Below are 18,763 nucleotides of genomic sequence, written 5' to 3'. Positions count from 1 at the left end.
TCTTATTTGTATAATTAAAAAATACTTATATGTCATATCATATTTTATGTATGTAAACATATATGAATGTTTATATGTGTCATAAATATGTGTACATAATGGTTTTCTTAATGGTCTCTGATTAAGACATTATTTTAAGTAGAAATCATAATAACCTTGAGCACTGTAAAAACCCTGTACCCGTTTCCCTGGAGGTAATGCATTGGAAAAGCTAACAGCAGGCTTCCCTGAGGCCAGGAGGCTTCACCCTGGGAGACTGTTAGCAGAGAGCAGCCCCTTCGTTCAAGACTCAGGTTTTGAATTCTGAGTCTCTGGGGTCTCAGGCCGCCCGCTTTCTCTGTGGGTCTCTGGTACGGGTCAGATTTGGAGGCTGGGAAGTGACCAGTGCAGAGCCAGGGCAGTGGGTTCTGCACGTCACCTGCCTTGTATCATGCCTCCCGCCAACGAGCTTGTTGGGTTTCCCATCCCATTTTTCATTAATCTTCTCCAAATCTCCCTGGGGTAGCTGAAGGGGCAGGGTGCAACTAGCCCTGACCAGGATTTATAGCTGGGGTTGGGGAGAAGGAAGTGGCCATCACGCGGCCACCACCAGCAGCCAGGACTGTCCTGCAGGCCTTTCAGAGCTCGGAGCGCACAGCTGTGTCCCAGGAGCCCCCTGGCTCCCCCACCTGCTGGGACGATCCAGGCAGAAACAGAGCTCCCTTTGCAGGATCACGTGTGCACCTTGGAGGCCAAAGCAGATTCTGGAGTCATGTTACTTCTGATATCCCAAAACCAGATAGAAGTGCATGTCTCTGAAAGTTTCCATGTTTGAGGATGTTTAATTTGGAAAGTTCTGAGCCAGCAGGGAATTGTTTTTGGAAAGTCTCTCCTAGCTAGGAGGCAGGAGAAATGGTAGCTGCAAACCTCTCTTGCAATTTTTAAAACTGTGATTATATATATATGTGTGTATACAACACAAAATTTACCATTTTAACCATTTTTAAGTGTACAGTTCAGTGGCATTCACATTTTTGTACAGCCACCGTCCATCTCCAGAATTCTTTTCATCTTGCAAAACTGAAACTCTGTCCCTTAAACACTTACTCTGATCCCCCTACCCCCAGCCCTAGGCAACCAACATACTTTCTGTCTCTATGAACTGGACTCTTCTAGGTGCCTCATATGACTGGAATCACACAGTACTTGTCTTTTTGTGACTGGTTTATTTCACTGGCATCCTGTCTTCCAGATTCACCCATGCCTGACTTACCTTCCTTTTAAGGCTGAATAATATCCCATTGTATAGATATACCACATTTTGTCTATCTATGTGTCCCTCGGTGGACATTTGTGTTGCTTCTCTTGCGATTTTAAATCAGATATTTCTTATTAGCCTATTTTCTTTCAAAAGGAAATTTCAGAAAATTTTGTCCAACAACACTTAATATCTCAGCCAGTTGGTTATGATACTGACTCTCTGTCCTGCTCTGTATATTACCACTTTTTATATTACGCATTGCTTTCTGTCTGCAAATGCACCCTAGATTACTCATTACTTTATATATGATCTTTGCAGTGTTTCTCTTATAAAGAAAGGGTTTTGTGACCGGAGGTGTTACTACAAAGCTAGTGAAGCAAAATCTTCAGTGTCCCTCACTTAAGAGGACCCTTTCCAAGGCCCTGGCCATTTTGTAATTGTAACTTTATATTATTTTTATTGATGAGGGTCCCAGACTTGCGTGTCTGTGAGTCCGCACGGAGTGGAGGTGGGAGCTTGGGTCGCCTCTTCTCAGGGATTTCTCAAGGTTTACTCCTCCGACAAACAGGGAGAACTTTTGCTGTCAAGTCACTGGTTCTACCTCCCGCCATGCCCTCCCCCCCATCCCCATTTCCCTTTCCAAATCCTTCCCACTGTTACAGTTTCTGAAAACAGCTGTGCTCAGCAAAGAGGAAAACACAGCACAACTGAGACGATGGCCTCAGTGGTGACGAGAATCTGCTGTTGGATTTTTAACTTTTGCTTCATTTTCCCTAAAGTCATCCAACTCTAGCTGCTCTCCTGACCTTAGCCGGGGGCGGGGGGCATTGCCCAGCACCCCTCCCATCTTTGCTCATTCTGCCTGTGCACACGTCACCCTGGCGGGTCCACATGTGTCTGCTCTGAACCCACAGAGACCTAAGGATAAATCAGATCGTCTGTGCAGAGAGAAATCGGGTCCTGTGCCGCAAACTGATGGATAATCCATGTGTGTTTGTAATGTGCTTTCCTCCCTTTTAACACCATCCTTCCACCCAGACCCACCCCTAGAACAATGGGAAACAAGAGTCCCTTCCCCTTGGCCCTGCTAGTCGCCTCCCAGCAGCCGAGACCAGGGGAGAGCAGGTGGTGGGGGACCTGGGCTGGGTGGGCAGGGGAGGGAGAGAAGCCCCCCAGGGAAGGAGGCTGGATTTTGGCGACAGATCCACATAATTGCCGCCTTCGGAGAGAAGGAACTGCAAACAATAAAAATCTATATTTTTAATGCAGAAAACAGGACCAGATTCACTTGGGGAAGGTCTGTACATGGATGGCTACCTCACACAGTTCTCTGCATCTGCTCTGAGCTGCCCCAGTGGTACCCGGCCCCCGCGCTGATTTTTCAGACCTGGGGTGTTGTGACCCCACCGTTAACTCCCAGGGAGAACCCAAAAGCCATCTGGAGAAGGACTCTGTACTTCTCTATTTCCAAAAATTGAACAGAAATGGTCTTTCTTAGGAAAAAAATGATATTCAACTATGTTTTATTACTTTGAAAAATGTTTAATATAAGATACATAGAGAAAAGTGCACAAATCATAAATATACAGTTAGGTATTCACAAGGTAAATTCATCAGAGAAATCAGAACAGTGTACAGAAATGTAGCCTAGAGAGAGAACCCAGAAGATGCCTCCACCCCCCGCCCTCTCCCACCCTTGTCCTCCTTCCCTACCACCAGCCCCAGCTAACCAACCATGACCCTAACTTCTGACACCACAGAGGAGCTTTGCCTCTTTTTGAATTTTATCCAAATGGAGCTGTAGTGTGTGAACTCTCTCTTTGCTGATGTATTGTGCTCACATTTTGTTTGAGATTCCTCTCTGTTTTGCGTGTAGCTGCTGTTTGTCCGTTTTCATGGGTGTATAGTATTCCATTGGGTGATCATACCACAACTTACTTTTTCATTCTACCATTGATGGGAATTTGAGTCATTTCAAGTCCTGCTGCAAACATTCTTATCCATTCCTTTGGAACATAAAGAAGCATTGGGAGGGAATATTTCTAGGAATGAAATTACTGGCTCAGAGGGCATTTCAAAGTTCAGCTATAATAGAAACTACAAATCAACCAAACCAATTCATTATTCAATGAGGTTTTGTCCAGCAATACCAAGGCCTCTGACTCTAAAGGAAATACAAGAGGAAAGACAAGATATAGCCCCACTCTCCAAGGATCACAATATGGTCAAGGGATCCACTCATGAAAGAGTGAAAAGATACTACAACTTAAATTTAATTGGGCACCAAACTGAGGTTATCGATACCAAGTGTCATAGGACCAAAGTCACAGGTAGGAGAGAACAGCCAGGCCTCTTTCCTCCTGACAACAGTGAGGAAAGTATCTATATAGTGAAACACAGGCAGGGGTTTTTTGAGTTCATCCCCTTCCTGATATCTACTCTGCAAGCCCCAAAGGGCTCTGTTCATTCTCTGAAGCAGCTTTGCCTCTCTGCCTTTGATTCTCACCCCACATGTAGAAGGCCTTAGTACTAGGGACTGGGTACCATAAAATGGAAAATAATAAAATAATGACAGCACAGAGATTTCTCTTTACAGAAATTTCAGCCAAGTTATTTGAATCAACCTTCCCCATGAAAACAATCAGCGTTCTAGATTAAATATTCAAAACACTTCCATAACGACATGAAGTTACTGACAAAGCAGTAAAAAGCTACCAGGCCAAAGCCTCTGGTGAAGGGGAAACTCAGAGATAAGAAGTGCTGAGGCCAATTCTGCCCTGAGTCCTTGCTGTGCTGAGCAGAGCAGAGGAAGAAAGAAAAGGAAAGCAATAATGGCCTTAAGGAGTTGTGACTGTGACTCACACAAGGATGGGCATCACAGCCTCACATTGCCTGGGTGGTACAGGAGACCTCATGTCATGGATTGATTTAACATGGTCCCAGACTGTAGTTCCTGGGAGTGCCTGGATTACTGTTTCCTCAACATAGGTCCATAAACATTGCAAAGACAATGAGCAGCACACAGTCAAAAATAACCAAGCACGTAGGAAGCAAGGCATCAGAAACAAACAAACAAAGCCAACCAAAACAATAAACAGAACAAATATATCTTTAATATTTAGATATTGGAATTATCAGACAAAGATTATCAAACAACTATGCTCCCTGTGCTTAACGAAATAAAACGGGCTTGAAAATACCTGCAGGTAACAGCAATCTATAAAAAGTGACCCAGCATATTTGAAAAAGAACCAAATAGAACTTCTAGAAATAAAAATACAATGTCTAAAATGTAAAATATTAATATAACTAAAGAAAGAATGATTAGATTTCATAAAATTCAAGACATCATAAGATGCACTATTATTTTATAAATACTGGGAAGAAAATAATTTTTTTTTTTTTTGGCTGCATTGGATCCTCACTGTTGCACGCCAGCTTTCTCTAGTTGTACCAAGCGGAGGCTACTCCTTGTTGTGGTGTGCAACCTTCTCATTGTGGTGGCTTCTCTTGTTGTGGTGCGAGCACAGGCTCTAGGCAGGCTTCAGTAGTTGTGGTGCACGGGCTTAGTTGCTCCACGGCATGTGGGATCTTCCCGAACCAGGGCTTGAACCCATGTCTCCTGCACTGGCAGGCGGATTCTCAACCACTGCGCCAGCAGGGAAGTCCCTAGAATTTTTAATTTACACTTATTATAAGAGCGCTTCTGGACTTAATTAAAAAATCTATACTGAAATATCACATTTGTGGAAGCCTAATAAAAAGGAAAATATGATTGAAATAAACTAGTTTAAAATGTTCCTAAAACTTCTTTGCAGCCGGAGTGTGATTCTTTCAGGTCATTTTAACTCAAAGTTTTGACTGTTTTTCACAAGCTTGAGATGCAGCGTATCTTAGAACGTGCCCCATGATTGCTTTCAGGATCTTCTTCTAAGCCCCTAAGACCCATTCTGCAAGTTTGATTCTGGTGCTTTCATGATCTTATCAGAAATGCCCAGTTTATAAAAGGTTTTCCACTGAAGTTCAATTGCATGGAAAGGCTTCAGATAATGAAGGCGACTCAGATTCCTTCCTTCCTTAAACTGTCTAGTTTATTGATTGAAACATCAGAGAGCTGCAGTGGTCAGTCCTGTGGCCAGGAATAGCAGCCATATTCACACCAGACAGGGGCAGTGATTGCCTTCAGCTGTAATATGGCCCTATTTCAGGATGTTAAAATGTGAAAAAAGCGCGGCTCCTAAGCAGAGAAAACATGGTAGGTGAAGACCTGCTCACGCACTTCTGTGGTCTCCTTACTTCTCCTGCATCCAGTCTGCGGGGCATTGGCACCTCGTGTTTTATGATCCCACCTCCCCATTCTTCACCACTCGGTTCCTCCAGCTCTGCCGGGCTGAGCCTCAGGTGCTCTGAGGCCTGGGTGTGGGAGAGACCCAGGCCTCCTTCTCCCCTTTCCCGGCTCCAGGCTATCTGGGCTCCCTGCTGCCACCACTGCATAGTCATCCTCTTACTCACTCTCCTATGTCTCTGTCTGCAGCCCCTCCTGACCCAAGCCAGTACCTGCCCTGGTCCCAACTCGCCTGACTGCACTGAAACATTGCAGTGCCTGGAGGCCCCAGTGGCACAGGGGCCAGGCCACACTTAGGTGCTTCCTAGTTGAACACCCTGTGAAGCTTCCTTAGCTCCTTGGTACTGACAGGAATCAACACACAGACAAACAATTTATCAAGTGGTAGTCATGAACTGAGTGCCTTGTGGACAACAGACATCTCTTAAATGTCTGCTCTCGGGCCCTGTGAGAGGAGCTCCAAGGGAATCCTCCGGAGCTGGGCCTCCTGGTCTTGCTATCGAGTCCAAGATCATCCTGCTAACTGCAAAACAGGCCAATAAATTGAGAGACAAGTTGTTGGGGCAGGGAATAGTGACTTTATTTGTTATTTATTTATTTATTGTGGTTCGCGGGCCTCTCACTGTTGTGGCCTCTCCCGTTGCGGAGCACAGGCTCCAGATGCGCAGGCTCAGTGGCCATGGCTCACGGGCCCAGCCATTCCGCGGCATGTGGGATCTTCCCGGACCGGGGCACGAACCCGTGTCCCCTGCATCGGCAGGTGGACTCTCAACCACTGCGCCACCAGGGAAGCCCGGAATAGTGACTTTATTTGGAAAGCCAGCAGACCGAGAAGATAGTGGACTCCTGTCCCAAAGAACCGTATTCCCCGAATTACAGCTCAGGCTTCTTTTATACTAGAAGGGGAGGGGGTAAAGTCCTGGTTCTGGCCAGTGTTAATGTCTTCCTTCCTGCAGCCATTCACAAGTGGGCCTGGTCAGGATGTTTCCTGTGAGCTAAACAAAGGTATTTTAGCTTAACGCTCATTACCTGGGAGGCAGGGTTTCCAGAGATGAGCCATTACGCATAATTTAAGCTTATAGGCAACATCCCTTTAGTGATGAACCCGTAATAGAATACAAAGGTTCTTCCCTATTACAGTCTTTGTCCCCCAGGCACCTACCTGGTGCGGCCTCTACCCCACTACCCTGCCCCCACTGTGAGAGCAGTGCACGATGGCTTAAAGGGATTTTGAAGTCCTTAGGCAGTGTTTAAAATGGTACATTTGGGGAATTCCCTGGTGGTACAGTGGTTAGGACTCTGCACTCTCACTGCCAAGGACCCAGGTTCAATCCCTGATCGGGGAACTAAGATCCCACAAGCCACACAATAAAATGGTACATTTAAATTTTAATCATGTATTCGGTAGGTCTGAATGAAGCAATTCATAACGGCATTTCAATTGTATTTTTCCCCTCCCAACTGATTCAGGCTTCACTTTTTCAACATAGGACAGTTTATTTTCTTATTATGTTCCAGGCCCTATGGAAATAGGATCCCAAACAAGATTGCTTTGTACAGCATTATGTGATGCATCTATCAAAATTCTGAGAAATGTGCTTTTATGTGCCATTTACGCATTGTTTCTATCCAACCGAAGTTATTAAAGGCTTCCATCCACAATTGGAGAAGGGAAGGGTGGTTTTTCCATTGGCCAGTCTTTTTGGAAATAGAACATTTATTTGCAGACTTTCCTTCTCAGCAGCTTCACCTTCTCAGAAGCATTCTTAGCTCTGAACTCCCTGGAGTTTGAAGAATCTCAGGAAGGAAAGCCTTGAGGTCTGTGTATGAGTCTCCTACTCCTGCTGTAACCAAGTACCTCAAACCTGGTGGCTTAAACAATACAAATTTATTATCCTGCAGTTCTGATGGTCAGAAGTCTGACACAGGTGTTCCCCAGGCTAAAGTCAGGGTGTGAGCAGGGCTGCATTCTTCCTGGGGACGCTGGGGGAGAGTCCATTCCCTTGTCTTTTCCAGCTTCTAGAGGCCCTGCATGTCTTGGCTATGGTCCCTTCCTCCATCTTCAAATCCAGCAATGCTGCATCCCTCCGATCCTTCCTCCCCAGGTGTATCTCCCTCCGACTCTCCTCTCTGCCCCCCCGCTTCCACCTTTAAGGACCCTTGTGGCTACATCAGGCCCGACCAGACAGTCCAAGGTCATCTCCGTGTTCTAAGGTCAGTTTATAAGCAACCTTAATACCATCAGCAGCCTGAATTCCTCTTGGCCAGGAAACAGGACATATTCCCAGGTTCTGGGGATTAGAATGTGAGCCTCTGGGGGGCCATTACTCTGCCTCCTTCATTCTGGATAACGTGAGATGAGCAGACCATGACGAGAGCGTGAACCTTAGAATGACTCCCTGACCCAAGCACAACGCGGGAAATAGCCAGGGGATATTTGCTGAGAGCCAAGAACCCGTGTTAATGACAAGAGCTGTCTCGTCACTGTCACTGGCCTATGTCAGTGAACAGAGAGTCCAGGTGTTTCTATCACAGACGGATGTGCCAGCTCAGTGTGGCTCGTGCTTTCAGCATCGTTTAAAATGTGGCAGGGCTTCCCTGGTGGCGCAGTGGTTGAGAGTCCGCCTGCCGATTCAGGGGACGCGGGTTCGTGCCACGGTCCGGGAAGATCCCACATGCCGCGGAGCGGCTGGGCCCGTGAGCCATGGCCGCTGAGCCTGCGTGTCCGGAGCCTGTGCTCCGCAACGGGAGAGGCCACAACAGTGAGAGGCCCGCTTACTGCAAAAAAAAAAAAAAAATGTGGCAAATTCCCCATGGATCTCAAAGGGAGTAAATATTAGGCTGAGTGAGAAGTTTTCAAACTGAGAAGGTTGAAAAGTTGAGGAGCTCTCCTTTGTCATTCAAATTCTGCTTAAACTTATCAACTCACCAAGATTACCTTGGGCCTCCCTGCCGTTCTGTTCGTTGTGGAGTGGACGTGGTAAAGCTGTCCTATACTCTGTACATTAACACAGTGTAGATTTGCAGAGAAAACAACAGGCTCTTGCTAGCTGAAGCAGGGAAGGATTGATCTGGGAGTTTTGATGGGTTACAGAATCACTGGGAGAGCTGAGGAAACGGACCAGAGGCCAGGCTTCTAGGAAGGACCCCCAAAGCCAAGCTGCAGGACCTGCCGCCAAAGTTGCTGCAGTGGCGGCTGCCCTTGACCCAGGAGGCCACCCCAGAGCTGCAGTCCCCGGGGCTCCCCACTCTGCTGCAGGCGGTGGCTACCCCCAGGAAATCAGAAAACCGTGCGCCAGCTGCGGCCCATGGAGCCGGGGTCTCCCGGCTACAGTCCTGCACCTTGACGATGCTCATCCCCTCCAGCCGCCTGTCTCACCCAGCTCAGCTCTGCAGCCGGGTCTCCCAGGAGGGAATGCGGTTGGCAGAACCCAGACACACCCAGTCAGGCCAGGGGAGTGTCAGTTTCAGCGTCCCGGCTGTGGTGAAGGGCATCTCCAGGGGCAGCATTGGGAGAAAGGGAGTCACCAGCCCAGGGCGCCCGCCACCATCGTTAGGGATCTGCGGGGAAGATCGGTACCTGGAGCCCCACAAGGACCTCCACGGAGGGTGGCTTCCGCTTCGTGACAACTGCCAGAGGGGAGCCTAAAACAGGACTGAAAGTGCCTGCTGCCCCATCTCCTTTTTCTGCTTTACATCTTTCCCTTCTAACAACCCTTCCTGGGCGTGCGTTGGCTTCAGGTTTGGCTTGACCCTTGTTTTAGCTGAACCAGTTCACTTATTCCGGCTTCGTGGCTGCCCCAACAATATATGGGCATATTTTGCCTGAGTATGGCTATCTTTTCCTTCAGGGAAAATGTATCAGCGTAGAGTCCGTGGCACTAATCCAGAGGAAACAGCATGGCAGGGTGGCCGTGCTGGCAGAGCTCTCTGGTTGACTCATGGGAATTGGGAATAAATGACCAAACGTAAACAGCGGAGCGGTGCCAGCGGGCTCTCTTCAGCTACAGTCTCACGTGGCGTGAGAAGAAAGAGGCCACGGAAAGCCCAGATCTGGGCATCTTGCCGTTTGCTGCTGCTAGCTTACTGCCTTGATCACTCAGAGTGCAGTGACTCTGAGAAACAGCCCTTTCTTGCTTGCTTTTCTAATGGCCTCCTCTGGTTGAGAGCCCCCGGCGAGACCCAGGCTTCCTCAGCCAGGCAGGGCTTAGGCCTGTCTGCCAGTGTTGCAGAAGGGTCCCAGCCCTCACCCCCGGCTGGGACCAGCGGGAGAGGACATGCTGGCAACCCGAGCCGAGTCTTGCTGCCTTTAGCTTCCAAATGCTTAACAGCAAAACCCTCAGGTGACCTCACAGGACAAGATCAAAGACAGATGATAGAAGACGGATGGATGGATAGATAGATAGATATAACAAATGATAGATATAGATGGATATAGATAGATATGATAGAGGTGATATAGAGACAGATGATGGATTGATAGATAATAGATAGATAGGTAGAGAGATGACAGATAGAGATAGAGATGTACAGATATCACAGCACCGTCACTCAGGGAGCTGAACAATTGCACGCATGCTCACCACTAGACCTCTCCCTTCCTTCTCTGGCTCAGAAGCTGCTGAAGGCCTCAGGGACCCCACGGGATGCTCTGTCATTTCCCTCCATGGCTAGTGCCCTGTGGGCCCTGCCTCTGAGTGTTCCCGAAGCCGAAGAAACCCCAAGGCACCTACAGACACCACATTCCCTTCTGGTCTCACCGCCCCTGGGGGATGCTGTGTCCCGTGCAAAAGTAAGGAGAAGGTCCTCTTCCCAGCTCTGTCTCACTTCCTCATCTGAGCCCCGATGAAAGGTAGCCTCCTCCCAGAGTCTCCGAAGACCTTCCTGAAAATGACCCACTTCACCCAGCCTGTGTCTCCTCTTCCCACAGCTCTGACCATGGCTCTGGGGCTCATGCGAGGTCCCAGCCAGGGGCACTGGGCCCCATGCCCACTCAGAGGCCATGCCCCAAATCAGAAGGAGCTGGTGACCCATGCTTAGCATAAAATCTCATGATTCTTTTTCCAAGCCCAGGTCCAGAACTTGCAAAAGAACCAGCTCCGTGGGCAAACAGTAGGGCCTTCCTCATGTCCTTCAAGGAGTAACTCCCAATACCAACTATTCTGGGGTTTGGGGATTTTTCTGGAAGGAAAGGGTGGGGAGAACTGCATCCTGCACAGAGTCTCACCCCCACTTGTACCCGCCCATTGCTGCATTTCAGTAAAAGTGTGTGTCACCTTGATGCCTGGCCCTCTTTTTTTTTTTAATCCAGTGTGCATTTTCTTTCCTTTTCTTTTTTAAATATTTACTTATTTATTTTATTTATATTGGCTGCGTCAGGTCTTAGTTGCACCACATAGGATCTTTCCTTGAGGTGCGCGGACTTCTCTCTAGTTGTGGCACACAGGCTCAGTAGTTGTGGCGTGCGGGCTTAGTTGCCCCACGGCATGTGGGATCTTAGTTCCCTGACCAGGGATCAAACCCATGTCCCCTGCCTTGGAAGGCTGATTCTTAACCACTGGACAAGGAGGGAAGTCCCCTGCCTGGGCCTCTTTATAGCACATTTATATGGGGAGGAAAAGAAAGAAATGCTTATTCAAGCACAAAAATGATCTTTAAAGTCAAAACAACCCCCATCCCAGATGACAGGAGGCGCCCTCTCTCTGCTCGCTTCAGGTCCCGCACACATTCTTTGTGGCCCAGTTACACGCTGGCCAGAACTGTAGTTCGCAGTGACAGGCAAGCAGCCCTTTTATGCTAACTTGTTTCTCGCCAAGAAAAAGGTCTTTTATCACATCAGGAACCTGGAGAACCCTCTCCCCTGGGGCCCTGCTGTTAGATCATGATCTCACACATCTGAAGTCAAAACAGACCAGTTGCCAGAATGCCAGAGGTGAATCTTCACCACGCACACAGCCTGAGTCCCCATCGGACACAGGCGGGCTGCGAGGGACCAGAGCCCTCAGAGGCCTCGATCTTGGGAAAGGAGCCCCCCAGACCCCCCTCAGAGGCCCCCAGAGTATTTTTCGATGACACCATAGAGTAATGACTGCAGAGTCTCTTTCAAATCACGCGTCTGGTTGCATTTCACAATAGCTCGTGAGGTCAAGGAGAGTGGTGGCTGGCATGATGCAGCTGTTTTGTAAGCAGAAAGAAGCCAGGCTTGGTCAGGGCTCGTTGCCAGTTGCCCTGGGTCCGGACTTCTCCACTTGCCCCTTGGGCGGAAGCTGAAAAAGTGAGTCTGCGTATCCAAGAGCCACGTTGCTTGTTTTCACTGCTGTGTGTTTTCCAAATCTTCCACGAGTGTGACCCTTTTCTTTTCACCCTGAATCTGCCCATGTTTTGGGCCATGTGTGGGCCAGGAGGCTGTTGGAGGATCCCAGAGTGGGTCACCAGGAGGGACAGACAGCACACACCAACTTCCGGCCCGTTTAGTCTGTGAGCCCATTAAGGGTCCCGCCTTCTCTCAGCCCTTTGTCAGGCTCCAGGGTGAATGTCTGGGAGCTGCTGTCCTAGTTTGCGAGCTGGTCCACTCAGGCTCATTCACCCCCCAGGAGCACAGCTACAGACTCCTACCTCACGGCCTTTGCACTTGCCTCCCCTCCTTTCTCTGCCCGCACAGCCTCCCCAGGTGCCCAAAGGCTCCCTGCTGATGGGCCTGGCAGCCAGGCCTTCCCACTGCCCCACACCCACCCCTTACTCCAGCTCCTTCAACTTCTCTCTCGGCACCTACCACCCAGCATCCTCCACAGTTCACCCAACTGGTTTGCTGCATCAGTTTCTGTCTCGCCCCCCCAGACAGCGGCCTCCAAGAGGGAAGAGATCTGCATCTGTTTTCTTCGCCACCCTTGTATCTTCAGCCACCAGGCCTCCGCTCAGTGAAGATCCATTTCTGCAGAGCAGAGACACCAGTGTCCTCTGCTTTTCCATCTAGTCTTCTGTTACATTATTTTTCCTGTTTCCACGTAAGCATCGACTGTTTTTTGAATCAGAAAAAGAAGATCAGTAAACGTGTCATTGGTCAGAGCACCTGCCCCCCTCCCCCACGCCTGTTGTCAGAGTTCTTAACTGCGTTTAGGTCAGGAACCCTTTGAGCACGTGATTAAAAACTATGCATGTTCTCCCCAGGAAAGAAAAAATGGGCTTATGGCCATACATAACGGGCAGACCCCCTCCCCTCACGTCATGCCCCCCAGAGACACACTTTGGGGTCACCGGGGGTGTCGGTCACACAATGTCTCCGTCTTTGCGTTGAACCCTAGCCTCTGGGCCCACCTCTGCCTCACCTTCTCACGGGGGGAGCCACCCACCTGCTCTTGCTGCATGAAGTGATGATGGTCTGCTCTGTCCCCACCCCCCAACCCCGGAAAGGGGGAGGAGGGGGCAGGGCCGGCGGAACAGCTGGAAGAACCTTCCGGGCTGTCTGTTTTCATGGCCAGGCCTTCCTGACCAGCCTGCCTGCTCATCCTCGTGGGGGACCTGTGAGGTCATGTGTGTCCTTAAGGTAGCATTCTCCATCCCAGGACCTGAGGTGACCTGCAGGACACTTGGATGATCTCGACACAAAGCATCTGAATAGCACAGTGTCAGGAGCCCAGCTCCAGGGCAGGGGTCTGCTGACCAGGAGGGGAGGGTCTCCTCGGTGGAGGAGAGGGTCCAGTCACCAGAAGTGCCCCAGGGGCTGACCCACCACCCCTCGCGCCGCTCTCCTCCCAGCCGAGGTGTGGGCTCTCTGAGCATTTAGGTCCCCGCAGCTTTCACATCCTGCGTTTGATGAGAAATGCACCACAGGTGGGTTCCTTGAAATTTCCAGCTGAAATGAACCAAGATAAACGAAACCAAACAAAACAGCAAAATAAAAACCAAAACTAGCGATTTGCTTGCCTTTCTCCAGGTTGATACCACTGGGAATCACTTCCCTATTTCCCAAATCCTGCAAATTAATGGTGAAGTCCTGACGGCACCTCTCGTTCACCCCACTGGCTCCGCCGGCCTCCCTGCCCGCCTCCCCACAGGCCTGGTGTGTGCCCGTGGAACCCACGGCTCCGTGTGTAACGCAAACCTCATGTAACTCGCTGGGACTCCCCAGAGCAGTCAGCAACACTGGAGGACACTCATTTTGGTTGGTCCTTCTTAATCGTCATTAGGTGCCAGGGTGTCCCCAGTAGCATTCCCAGACTCTCCTGGAAACCCGGGGGCAGCCTCAGCCCCGGTTCCCAGGCCCCACTTCACATCTAGTCGTCTTCTATTTACAGAGGAGAAACCACGACCCTCACGATGGCTTTTGGAAAGAGTGTCTTGTACTCAGTGCTGGAGAAATAGCACTGCTGTCACACCCCTTCTCACCGGACCGGCCACAAGCTGGAATCTCCTCTGCTGTGCCGGTGGCTCCAGGAACGGGGCTAGAAAGGGGCGGGCAGAAGGGGCTGCAGAGCAGGGGTCCCGACTTCCTCTTGGTGGCTCTGTGACTGGGAGAGGTGGCTGGGTGCTCTGCTCCTCGGTTTCCGTCATCAGGAAAACGAGGGAACGAGGCCTGCCTCGCGGGCTGAGCTGCGAGGCTCGGGTGCACTGAGGCGGAGGCGGGCTGTGCGCGGCCGTGGACTTGACACTCAGCCCCTCGGCGTCTTCACGTGGACCAAACTCTCCTCAAGGCCTCACCGTGGGGCTGTGTTTGGGTTATACTGGATATTTACCTAGAGCACGTTGGTGGCTTGGAAGAAACATGCCATCTCGTGGGGAGATACAGGTCCTCTGCAAGGGCATCGCATTCAGCGTGAAGCTGGACGCCAGCCCTTCCTCCGTCACAGTGCGTCCCTGTGACTGTGGACATGTCATCTGACCTCTCAGGGCTGAGCTGACCCCTCTGACAACGGGAACAGGAAGGGAGGCCGGTTCAACTGGATGAAAGCAAAGGAGCTCTTAGCAACTGCCTGTGTTTTTCAGAAAAGCCGACCTAAAGCTGTCTCAGCAGGCCAGGAAGGCAGGGAGCCTTGCCTGGGGGTCTGGAAGTCTCCTGGATAAAAAAAGCCCTAAAGGGGGCTTCCCTGGTGGCACAGTGGTTAAGAATCCGCCTGCCAATGCAGGGGACACGGGTTCGAGCTGTGGTCCGGGAAGATCCCACATGCCGCAGAGCAACTAAGCCTGGGCTCCACAACTACTGAGCTAGCGTGCCACAACTACTGAAGCCCATGTGCCTGGAGCCCATGCTCCACAACAAGAGAAGGCACTGCAGTGAGAAGCCCATGCAGCAAAACGTAGAGTAGCAATGAAAACCCAACGCAGCCAAAAATAATAAATAAATAAAATAAATTAAAAAAAAAAAAAAAGCCCTAAAGGGTAGCGTTTGTTCACGAGGCCTGGGGTCTGCTGAGGTGACCCCACAGCCCCTTCAGACACCCATGTGCTGCCCTGACAGGACAGCTGAGGTGAAACAGGGCCCATGGTGGGACAGCAATGCCCTCAGCTGTGAAACCAGAGCAGAGCTGTGGTCTCCACAGACTGGGGGCTGCCAGGGTGTTGGAGAAATGGGTGCATCTTTTTGGTTTGGTTTTAGTTTAAATATATTGAATAAAAATAAAAGTGGAGAAAAAAAGACAGTGAGAAACACCTTGGGGGCTGGGCTCCCTCAGCATGTCAGGGACCCTCACCAGGGCCAGCGCAGCCGGAGGCGCCATGGGCAGCAGGACATAGCATTGACCTGCACTCATGAGGCTCCTTAGGGACCCCAGGGCTGGACCGGGTGTGGAGCTGGCCAGCCAGTGATCTGTAGCAGCAGCTCAGCCAAAAGGAGTCCATCTGCTGAGATGACCTCCCCAAGATGGAAAGTGGTATCTGAGTGTTACAGTGACCACCCCCTGGCTCCTGTGCTCTAGGGGTCCTTGCTAACTTTGGAAACTGGCATAGTTTCTTTCACCAGCCTCCGTAGCACGAAACACAGGCACAGAAGGGAGGCTGATTCTAGGGGTCCATGACAGACCAGAAACCAGGCCAACGGGATCCCTTCTGGAACAAGGCAGGTAGTAAATAAATACACACGGGCAGACCTCAGAGATGTCGCAGACTTAGTTGCAATAAAGCGACTGTTGCAATAACGTGAGTCACACAAGCCTTTGGTTTCTCAGTGCGTATCAGAGTTATGCTTACACTGTACTGTAGTCTGTTAAGTGCGCACTAGCATTATGTCCCCAAAACAAGGTACACACCTTACTTTAAAAATACTTGATTGCTGTAAAATGCTAACCAGCATCTGAGCCTTCAGCCAGTCGTAATCTTTTTGCTGGTGGAGGGTTTGCCCGGATGTTGACGCCTGCTGACTGACCAGAGTAGTGGGCGGCTATGGCAATTTCTTAAAGTAACACAGCACATTGGCTGACTCTTCCTTTCATGGACAATTTCTCTGTGGTATGTGACGCTATTTGATAGCATTTAATCCACAGGAGAACTGCTTTCAAAATTGGAATCAGTCCCCTCACACCCTGCCACTGCTTTATCAACTAAGTTTATATCATATCCTAAATTCTCTGTTGTCATTTCAACAATCTTCACAGCATCTTCACTAGGAGTAGATTCCATCTCAAGAAACCTCTTTCTTGGTTCACCCATAAGAAGGAAGTCCTCATCCATTCAAGTTGTATCCTGAGGTTGCAGCAATTCAGTCACATCTTCAGGTTCCACTTCTAGTTCTAGTTCTGTTATTTCAACCACATCTGCCATTACTTCCTCCACAGAGGTCTTGAATCCTCAAAGTCACCCGTGAGGGCTGGAATCAAATTCTTCCAAACTCCTGTTAATGTTGATATTTTTTTAAAAAATTTTATTGAAGTATAGTTGATGTACAATGTTGTGTTAGTTTCAGGTATACAGCAAAGTGATTCAGTTATACCTATATATTATTTTTCATTGTAGGTTATTACAAGATACTGAATATAGTTCCCTGTGCTATACAGTAGGACCTTGTTGTTTATTTTACATATGGTAGTTTGTATCTGTTAATCCCAAACTCTTAATGTATCTCTGCTTCCCCTTTGGTAACCATACATTTGTTTTCTATGTCTGTGAGTCTGTTTCTGTTTTGTAAATAAGTTCATTTGTATCATAACAATGATATTTTAATCTCTTTCCATGAACCGCAAATGTTCTCAATGGCATCTAGAATGGTGAATCCTTTCCAGAAGGTTTTTGATTTACTTTGCCCAGATGCATCAAAGGAACCACTGTCTATGACAGCTGTAGCCTTACAAAATATATTCCTTAAATAATTAGACTGGAAAGTCGAAATGACTTCTTTTTTTTTTTGTGGTACACGGGCCTCTCACTGTTGTGGCCTCTCCCGTTGTGGAGCACAGGCTCCGGACGCACAGGCTCAGCAGCCATGGCTCACGGGCCCAGCCGCTCCGCGGCATGTGGGATCTTCCCGGACCGGGGCACGAACCCGTGTCCCCTGCATCGGCAGGCGGACTGCATCGGCACTGCGCCACCAGGGAAGCCCTCAAAATGACTTCTTGATCCATGGGCTGCAGAATGGATGTTGTGTCAGCAGGCATGAAAACAAAATTAATCTCCTGGTTCATCTCCATCAGAGCTCTTGGGTGACCAGGTGCCTTGTCAATAAACAGTAAGAAAAGAAAAAAAAAAGGTCATGAAGAACCTAAGGGTAAGACGGGAATAAAGACACAGACCTACTAGAGAATGGACTTGAGGATATGGGGAGGGGGAAGGGTAAGCTGTGACAAAGCGAGAGAGAGGCATGGACATATATACACTACCAAACGTAAGGTAGATAGCTAGTGGGAAGCAGCCGCGTAGCACAGGGAGATCAGCTCGGTGCTTTGTGACCACCTAGAGGAGTGGGATAGGGACGGTGGGAGGGAGGGAGACACAAGAGGGAAGAGATATGGGAACATATGTATATGTATAACTGATTCACCTTGTTATAAAGCAGAAACTAACACACCATTGTAAAGCCATTATACTCCAATAAAGATGTAAAAAAAAAAAACACACACACACACAAAATAAGCAGTAAGATTTTGAAAGGAATCTTTTTTTCTGAGCAGTAGATCACAACAGGGCTTAAAATATTCAGTAAACCATGTTGTAAACAGATGTGTTGTCATCAGGGCTTTGTAGTTCCATTCATGGAGCACATACAGGGAAGATTTAGTATAGTTCTTAAGGGCCATAGGATTTTTAAGTTGAGCATTGGCTTTAACTTAAAGTCAACAGCTGCAATAGTCCCTAACAGGAGAGTCGGCCTCTGCATTGAAGCCAGCCATTGACTTCTCCTCTCCAGCTATGAAAGTCCTAGATGGCATCTTCTTCCAATAGAAGGTTATTTCTTCTACCTTGAAAATCTGCTGTTTAGTGTAGCCACATTCATGAATGATCTCAGCTAGATCTTCCAGATAAATTGCTTCAGCTTCTACATCAGCACTTGCTGTACCTTGTACTTTTATATTATGGGTAAGGCTTCTTTCCTTAAACCTCATGAATCAAACTCTGCTAGCTTCAACTTTTCTTCTGCAGCTTCCTCACCTGTTCAGCCTTCATGGAATCTAAGAGAGTTGGGCCTTTCTCTGGATTAGGCTTTGTCTGAAGGGAATGTTGTGGTTGGTTTGATCTTCTATCCAGCTCACTAAAACTTTCTCCACATCAGCAATAAGGCCGTTTTGCTTTCTTATCATTCATGTGTACACTGGAGTAGCACTTTTACTTTCGTTCAAGAACTTTTCCTGTGCATCCACAGCTTGGCTAACTGTTCGGTACAAGAGGCCTAGTTTTCTGCCCATCTGGGCTTTTGACCTACCTTCCTCACTAAGCTTAATCATTTCCAGCTTTCGATTGAAAGTGAAAAATGTGCGATTCTTTCTTTCACTTCAACTCCTAGAGCCATTGTAGGGTTATTGATTGACCTAATTTCAATATTATTGTGTCCCAGGGAATAGGGAGGCCCAAGGAGAGGGAGAGAGATGGGGTAAGGACCAGTGGAGCAGTCAGAACACACACGTTTATCAATTAAGCTTTTGCCGTCTTATATGGGCACCATTCATGGCACCCCAAAATAATCACAGTAACATTAAAGATCACGGATCACAGATCACCATAACAAATACAGTCCTAATTGGAAAAAGTTTGAAATA

General features: G+C 48.7%; 1 long non-coding RNA gene across 1 annotated transcript; it reads right to left on the bottom strand.

Annotated features, from left to right (window-relative positions):
- Positions 1–1,101: 1,101 nt before the first annotated feature.
- LOC113613407 (uncharacterized) lies at positions 1,102–14,277 on the bottom strand. Its single transcript, XR_003430247.1, has 3 exons — positions 14,266–14,277; positions 7,971–7,980; positions 1,102–1,212 (listed from the first exon to the last, which is right to left on the bottom strand). It is a non-coding gene; the product is annotated as an uncharacterized LOC113613407 (long non-coding RNA).
- Positions 14,278–18,763: the final 4,486 nt, after the last annotated feature.

Source organism: Aethalodelphis obliquidens, unplaced genomic scaffold, assembly GCF_003676395.1.
Source record: "Aethalodelphis obliquidens isolate GAN/ISIS:26980383/991018 unplaced genomic scaffold, ASM367639v1 scaffold87, whole genome shotgun sequence".
NCBI lineage: Eukaryota > Metazoa > Chordata > Mammalia > Artiodactyla > Delphinidae > Aethalodelphis > Aethalodelphis obliquidens.
The sequence above is the reverse complement of the archived record's forward strand: the minus strand, read 5'-3'. Positions and strand labels throughout refer to the sequence as shown.